Here is an 8,436-nt window from a genome sequence, read left to right as displayed (position 1 = left end):
GGAAGGCAGGCAGGCAGGATGGAAAAAAATAGGAATTAGGTAGAAGAAAAGAGGAACGAGACACAAATTTGGGGAAGAAGAAAGGAAGGAAAAATAGGGAGGAATTAGAAGAAAACAGGAATGAGGGAGGAATTAGGGGGAAGAAAATGGAAAGAAGGAAGGAAAGAAGGAGAGAAGGACAGAAGGAGAAAGAAAGAAGGCAGGGAACAAGAGGGAAGGAAGGAGAAAAAAGGAAAGATGAAGAGAAGGGAGAAAAACATGAGGGAGAAGGGAGGGAAAGAGGGAAGGAAAAATAGAGAAGGGAGGAGGGGGAGAAAAGAGAGGAGATAACCAAAAAGGTTGCTCCCATAGCCTATAATTTATTCTTTAGCCTCAGATGTGCCCCCCCTCAAAAAAAAGCCCCTTCTCACCCCCCACCCCGTTTTCTCCCTCAAGGCAAACACATATTAGTGCAAATGGCCCCTGAAAGCTGCAGGGGGAATTCTGGGAGTTGAAGTCCACCCGTCTGAAAGTCGCCCAAAAACACTGGCAAGTCTCTCTCTCTCTCAATTGGTGCAAATAAATACTCCCGCCTCACATTTAATACCATAATTTGCTCGTCTTCTCAACCAATAGCAAGGCAGGCATCCTTATTTCCGGCTCCTCCTACCTGCTTCCGTCTTCCTACAGAACTTGCGAGGTAAGGCGGTGTGTTTCCTTCGTGCCGAATCCATTATTAATCTTAATTATATTTTTGCCATCCGTGCTTATTATAACCTCGGAATTATTCTTGCCAACGCAAGGAAGAAATCCCCATCAAACTGCTATCAGATTATTAAACCCTTTGTGTCTTTTTAAGCCATGATTCCAACGGGATTTGTTCCATGCGGGGCGCCTGGGACGGACTCTTATGCTGGCTTTCTTAAAAGCAAGACTTTTATGCTTGAAACAACGCATAAATTCTACCCCCCCAAAGCCCCAGATAACAAAAGACACCAAATTTAAATGCAATTATTTTGATTATTTAATACGTAAATGTAATATAATGTATTGATTGTGTGGCATTTGCTATAATGTATAGAAAAAATTGGACTTTTTGAAAACAAATTTAGATATTTTTTTTTAAAAAAAACCTAAAATATGGACATTAAATAAATTTTTAAAACCCGGTTTAAAATCCCAAGTTTTGGAATTTTTATGTTTAAATTGGATGAGGAACCTTTTAATTCCGCTTCCTTGTTTGTAATGTGTAGCTTTATAAAGTATAATGGTATTGTGGTTTATTTTTTTTATCTGTTGGAGATATTTTTACAGGCAGGACTCGAATATGTTATGTTTTTCCAAAGCCCTCGGGTGGAAATTCAGAAATGTCATTAGTTTGGAGCTTGTAGCCCAATAACTCCATTTTAGGCTTCATAATTAGAACCCAGAACTTCGATGATGATACAAATCCTAAACCAAACCTTTAGATATAGGGCAGGCAAAAGGAGATTTTAAAAGTTAAACAGAATATAAAATGCACAGTTAACAAAACTAAAATAAGTATAAAAAATAAATTTTAAAAAACAAATGTAGGAAGGGATAAGTAAATATATAGAAAAATCAATATATGGCAAGCTAAATTGTAATAATATGTAGGACCATATTTACAAAATGCTCAGTTAACAAAACTTAAAATAAATCTAAAAACCAAATTAAAAACAAACCTCTATAGGAAGAGATAAGTAAATATATAAACATAAAAATTAATATATGGCAAACCAAATTAATAATATGTAGGATAATATACAAAACATACAGTTAACAAAACTAAAATATGAAAACACTTTAAACAAACGTATGGGAAGGGATCTAAATGTAAAAAATTATTTTAAAATTTATAAAAATAAAAATTAATATATGACAAACTATATTATATATCATAGGATAATATATACAAAATACACAGTTAACAAAACCAAAATAAATGTAAAATTAAATTTTAAAAAGAAAAACCCCCAGGAAGGGATAAGTAAATATATAAACATAAAAATTAATATATGGCAAACTAAATAGTAATAATATATAGCGCAATATATACTTTATATTGAGGTTACATAATTATAAAACAAGATAATATATATGATTAATGTAATAAACCCTTTTTTCAATCATATTTCTGGGGATTTATTAAAGAAGTAACATGAATACAGTATTGCAGTAAAAAAAAAATGTTTTGCTGAAAAAACTGAGGTTTTAACCCTTTTTTCTTTGTTTTACAGTCTGAAAATGGTTTGGCTGTTGGCAGTTGGGGGGCAGTTGTGTCCCTTTATGGAAAACTACCATCTTGAAAGCTTGCATCAGAGCCTACCTTCTGGCAATTCGGACTTCAAAGAACGCATATATTGCCGCTCTGATTGCATCCGTTGAGTCGCGCCCAGCCGCCTTGTTCAGAATAACCCGCTCCCTCTTGAAAGGGAGGGATGCGGGCAACCCTTTACAAGGTAGAGCTGAGGAGTTTGTCCAATTTCTCACGGATAAATTTGCTCATCTTCGGACGGACCTGGACTCCAATTGCTCAGAGCCAGCCGAGGTACCGGGGGAGGGTCTTGAGCGGCATCTATGGATTGATTTTCAACTTGTTACTCCTGAGAAAAGTGGACAAGACCATGGGAGCAGCGAGTGCCTCCACGTGTGTGCTGGACCCGTGCCCCTCCTGGCTGGTCGCGAACAGCAGGGAGGTGACATGGGGCTGGATCCAGGCGATAGTTACCGCCTCCCTTTGGGAGGGGTTCTTCCCCCCCCATAAAGGCGGCGGTGGTGAGACCCGTCCTGAAGAAGCCGTCTTTGGATCCAGCCATCCTAAATAACTATCGTCCAGTCTCCAACCTCCCCTTTGTTGGGAAGGTTGTTGAGAAAGTGGTGGCCTCTCAGCTCCGGCAGTCCTTGGATGAAACAGATTATCTAGACCAGTGGTTCCCAAACTTGGCAACTTTAAGACTTGTGGACTTCAACTCCCAGATTTGGTATAGTTTGGTATATTTCGTAGGAAGAGAATGAAAAAAAAAGGTATCTTGATTATTATTATTATTATTTTTTACCAGCTTCAAAAATAAAACTTGGGAATATTAATAAGGTTTTTTGACAGTCTGCTATGATGAACTGCATGTTATGTCCGTGTTTCACCTGATAAACCATGATTAGAAACATGCCCTGAGCAGAACCTGTTTGCCCACAGCTTGTCTTCACCATGCATTCCTCTTGAGTTAAATGAGTTGCAGATAGTCCTCGACTTATGACAGTTCATTTAGTGGCTGTTCAAAGTTACAGCGGCACTGGGGAAAAAGTGAGATGATTTTCCCCCGTTACAACCTTTGTAGCATCCCTGACGTGATCTGAATTCAGATGGCGTGAGTCACACGTCAACTGGCAACCGAGTCCTATTTATAATAGTTGCAGTGTCCTGGAGTCACCTGCTCCCCTTTTGCGACAAAACAAAGGAAGCCAGATTCACTTAACCAGACGTGTCACTAGCTTAATAACTTCAGTGGTTCATTTAACGACTATGGCAAGAAATTTAAAACCGAGCAAAACTCACGTAACAAATGTCCCACATAACAACAGAAATGTCGGGCTCAGTTGTTGAGAACCAGCTGTGTATATAGCAAATGGAACTTTGGTCAAGACTACATACCCCATCCTGGGGTTTCACACCAGGATGCCCTTGACTTAAGACCCTAATGGAGCCTACTCATTTCCATTTCAAATTGTGACTATTGTAAAGAGAGTCACTCATGTAACCAACCCAATTTAAAAAAAAAATTAGGATTGTTAAGCGAACCCATGTTTGTTTTGTTGTAAAGTAGAAGTAAAACCCAATTTTTGGCAAACGTGTAAATTAAGGTCAGGTGACAAAAGTTACATCAGCACTTACGACTGATTTTCACACTTGTTACGTCCATTGCAACATCCCCATGGCCACGTGATCAAAATTTAGGCGCGTGGCAACTGGCATGCAGTGTCCCGGAGTCATTTGCGAGCTTCCCAGCTGGTCTGCAAACAGCATACTCAATGGGGGAAGCCAGATTCGCTTAATGACTGCATGATTTGCTTAACGACTGTGGCAAAGAGGTCATAAAATGGGGCAAACTAAACAGTTTCCTTGCTTAGTGGCGGAAATTTTGGGCTCAATTGTGGTTGTCACACGAGGACTAATCCTCCGTGACCCAACTTTGGTTTGGCAGTATAGAAATTAAAAATGAGGGATCTTTGATGGTGCGGTCTGAGCTTCATTGTTACAACCAAGCTCAGGGTGGCATCAAAGAACCCTAATTTCAACTATGAGCTACAAATATTTTCCTTTACTTTGATGTAACCCAAATGTCAGCGTTCCAATTATCATGCAGAATTAAATCAGAGCTGAAGACATAACTTTCATCAAAGTTCCAATTTAATAAGACAGACATGTTGTCACATCTGTGGAATCCCAAATCTAAAAGCTTCCTGGGATTCCTCCCAGTTGAAAGGTCATGATCTTATCTCCACACCCATGAATCCATCACATGGTCCAATCTTTGTGGCATTTCCACCCATCTAGTTCCGATCAGGTGCAGAGATGCAGAGACAAAAGATGACCTTTGGCTTCTAGAAAAGAATGACAACAACACATTCCACAGTTCTTCTCCTTTCTATTCCCCTTCCCAATTACTGTACTAATGAAACAGCATAATGAAATACTATAGAGTGTGGCAGGCCAAAGATCCTAAAAAGGAATATAACTGCAGGCCTGACACCAGGGGCTAATCAATAAATTAAAAAAAACAGGTTTATGTATTCCAGCATAACTCTGGACCGCCTTGAGCAATTTCAACCAAACTTGGTACACAGATGACTGATCCTCTGGAAAAAAATACTGTGGGGGGTAAGACCCCCCCCTAACACCCCTCAGGCTGCGTGTTCTGTTAAGATACAGCCTGTTGTCCCTTAAAATGGCTTCTACAGCCTGTTGTGCCTTAAAATGGCTTCTACTGTTCAGTGGAGTTGCCATGGTAACGGCTTCACAGTACTCCACAAGGGGGCATCCTCTGGCAATGGGGAAAAGCCAACATTAGAAATTATGTTTGGTCCTCACCATTCCCCCCCGCCAACATAAATAAATACCCGGGCAATGTTATTGGCTAGTTAATATAGAAATAAATAAATGTCTGACTCTGAACTGCCTTTGACAATAAAAGATGAAGAGAAGAACGGTTTCTGGATTACAGATTTCTTTTTACTGCCAGTAGATCAAAGTATTTGGTCGCTAACTCAAGAATTACCGCTGGTTTTTGTTTTTTTTACAGGATTGATGATTCTGGCAGGAATTGGGTGAAAACAATTTCCCTCCACTTTGAAAATGTAAGTATTGATGCTCTTTTTCCTGGTTAATAGACAAGATTGTATTCAACGAAGAGTCTGTTGATGAACTAGAATTTGAAATATTTATAGTAGTTATATAAGGGGTTCACCGACAAAAGGGCGAACGACAAAGCCGCGGCCGACTAAACCACAGTGACAAAACCGTGTGTTCTAAAGCGCTCTGACGAATGAGCGCTGAATCGCAGCGACAGAAGCGCGCTATAAAACTAAACGTAACGCTAAACCTAACCCTAAACGTAACGCTAAACCTAAACCTAACCCTTACCTTAACTTAAATCGCCCCTCTGTCGACTGAAATCGCCCTTCTGTCTCCGCGCTGTTGTCGGCGCGTTGATGACGTCGCGGTTTTAGCGACACGGTTTAGTCGGCACGGTTTTGTCGTTCGCCCTGTTGTTGAGTTACGATAGAAGGTTATTTTCACCGCCTTCTTGGGCTTAAGAAGGGACACAGTATGGAGCGGGGCGCGATGGGTACCAGCATTTAAGCAGTCAAAAGGTTTTATAAAGGCTTGAATTGATGGCTGTTCCTCTCACTGTTGCAAGCCTCAAACAGCGGGATTTTATGTCATCAGATACTAACGTGACCTTTCTTCACTCAAAAGTGTCTTTAGATGGGTTGGCCGTCTGTGACACGGTTGAATTTTGCGGGGTCACACATTCTGAAGAGCAACAAATGTGACTATTAAGTGAAGAGCAGCAAATGTGACTATTAAGCAATCCTGGCTGTTATAAAATACACAGAACGCAAACCTGTGAGCTCAAATTAGCATCCGTGCACAGGTACTGCTCTATACATTAATATCTCTGGAGGTTCCTTGTCATGGGTGTCCCAAAGGTGCTTTTAAAGGAGCCCAACCGTGTCAGAGTATATTCATGAACTGGAAAAAGGGCATAGCAACAAGGTCAGCCAATGGGAGGTGAAACACTTTGGAGCCTGGGCGTGGCTTAGCTCTGTAGCTCCGAGTCTGTGCTGAGCCCAAAACTGGTCTGAGCTCTGAACTAAACTGGAAACCAATCCTCTTACCACGTTGGAAAAACCACTCTTGGTATTGTATATAATATATATAAAGAGGAGTTAATGAATCCTGCTGCATCAGTTACCTGTGTATGTTTTCTGGATTTGATTGCTGCAACAATCTCTTGACAAATTGGACTTTCTTGTTTTTTTTTTCTTTAGAAGACATTTCGCTTTCCATCCAAGGAGTTGCTTCAGCTCTGACTGGAGGGAGGGAATGGAAGGATTTATGCTCCTTGCTGAAAGCTGGTCATTTGTGTCCTTTTTAGAGAGCTGTTGAGGCCACCTGGAGGTCTTATCTGTGTCCTCAGGGTCACCTGAGTGATGCAAATGGGTGTGGAGCTGCCTTGGCTGCAGAATGGCATGTTTTTGTGGTACGGAAGGAGTGCGGTATATAGATATTTTCAAAGACACTGGGGTTTTTGTAAGGAACAGATGACAAACTGATTAAAAACCTGTAATTATTACATTCTAAAATGGAAGAGGAACAAGTCAAACAATGATTGTATTGGCAAAAAAAACTTTGGTTATACGCTGGAATTAGAAAAATGGCAAAAACTTTGGGATAGGAACCTTCACTGTTGAACACAGGTGCAGGCTGATGGGGATGAGTCTGGGTCCATAGATAAATCTCCATAGACCTTTAACGACACGCTTTGGGACGAATACCCTTCGAACGGTACAGGAGGATGAATTGATTTCCAGAAAATATTGTGCACGACAGGAACCACTTGTGCTTCCAGTTTGAGATGGAGACAACACAGCCTTGTCCCCAACAGCCCGTGTCTTAGGTTCAATAGAGAAGGGACAAACACAACTCCAAATCGCAATCCTTTCAGCAATTCCAAGATGGCTCTATACCCATTTGCACCACTCAGGTGACCTTGAGGACACAGATAAACCTCCAAGTGGCCTCAATGACTGTTTAAAAAGGATGCAAATGACCAGCTGTCTGCAAGGAGGGTCAATCCTTCCCTTCCCCGCCATCAGTCAGAGCTGAAGAAGCTTCTTGGATGAGAAGGGAAACGTATTTAAAGATGACACAGATAAACCTCCAAGTAGCCTCAATGACCCTCTAAAAGGATGCAAATGACCAGCTGTCTGCAAGGAGTGTCAATTCTTCCCTTCCCCACCATCCAGTCAGAGCTGAAAAAGCTTCTTGGATGAGAAGCAAAACGTCTTTAAAAAAAAAATCAAGAAAGTCCAGTTGCCTCCTGGGGGGAAAAAGCACCTTTGGGGCTGCTCTGTATGTTATTTTTTAAATTATATCTAAATATCTGCATTGTGCTTCCCCTCCCACAGAGATGTTGAATACATTTTGGAAGGGAAACGATTCTTCCTCACTAACCATTCCAAATAAATCACCACGAGGAAGCAGAAGAATCGCCCACGATGTGTTGGAATCCTCTAGGAATGAGTAAACGGTGCCTCACGTTCATTTATCAAATTGGTAACTTCAAGTACATTTCTTCTCTGAATTAAGTGAGGTTCAGGGATCTTCCAATTAACAGATGCTCAACTCTTGAACCAAACAGGATGACAATTTATGTACCCACTTGGTGACGTGAGCTAAACCAGTGGCATTTGCCTTATGTGTTGGGTATCAAAACTTTGCATAAAATAAAATATCATGCGGTATATTTGTGAGTTCTTTTTGCATTCTTCAGCTGACCTGGCTATAAATTGAAGACACCCCTCCCCCCTCACCGGTGCCTTAAGACACTTCCTTTTTTCTCTGAAATTTTTGCACAGAAATGCATTCACTGAAATGTGTTTTAAATGCATCCAATTGAACAAGTGCATTTTAAAGACAAACGTTTAAAATTGTATTGCCATTTAGTAATTCGCAATCAAAATTTTGGGCTCAATTGTCAGAAGTGACTTTGAAGGGGTTGTGACAAAGAAGGGGAGGGTCATTTTGTTCTCCAAAGCACCAGGAGGCAAGACAATAAGCAATGGATGGAAAGTAAATAAAAAGAGAAGTAACCTAGAATTAAGGAGACATTTTCTAACAGTGAGAATAATTAACCAGTGGGACAGCTTGCC

At 40.6% G+C, this 8,436-nt stretch overlaps 1 long non-coding RNA gene and 2 other non-coding genes across 3 annotated transcripts; all 3 read left to right on the top strand.

The window, feature by feature from the left end:
• Positions 1-2,220: 2,220 nt before the first annotated feature.
• Positions 2,221-8,028, top strand: LOC106538413 (uncharacterized). Its single transcript, XR_001312722.2, has 3 exons — positions 2,221-3,027; positions 5,301-5,355; positions 7,693-8,028. It is a non-coding gene; the product is annotated as an uncharacterized LOC106538413 (long non-coding RNA).
• Positions 3,105-3,182, top strand: LOC148048797 (small nucleolar RNA SNORD126). The gene has a single exon (XR_015695721.1). It is a non-coding gene; the product is annotated as a small nucleolar RNA SNORD126 (small nucleolar RNA).
• On the top strand, positions 5,891-6,035 carry LOC148048796 (small nucleolar RNA SNORA79). The gene has a single exon (XR_015695714.1). It is a non-coding gene; the product is annotated as a small nucleolar RNA SNORA79 (small nucleolar RNA).
• Positions 8,029-8,436: the final 408 nt, after the last annotated feature.

The sequence above is a fragment of the Thamnophis sirtalis genome, unplaced genomic scaffold (assembly GCF_051295495.1).
Source record: "Thamnophis sirtalis isolate CommonGarterSnake01/CBP01778 unplaced genomic scaffold, rThaSir2_p1.2 scaffold_2, whole genome shotgun sequence".
Classification (NCBI taxonomy): Eukaryota; Metazoa; Chordata; class Lepidosauria; order Squamata; family Natricidae; genus Thamnophis; species Thamnophis sirtalis.
Note: the sequence above shows the minus strand (reverse complement) of the source record. Positions and strands in the feature narration are given on the sequence as shown.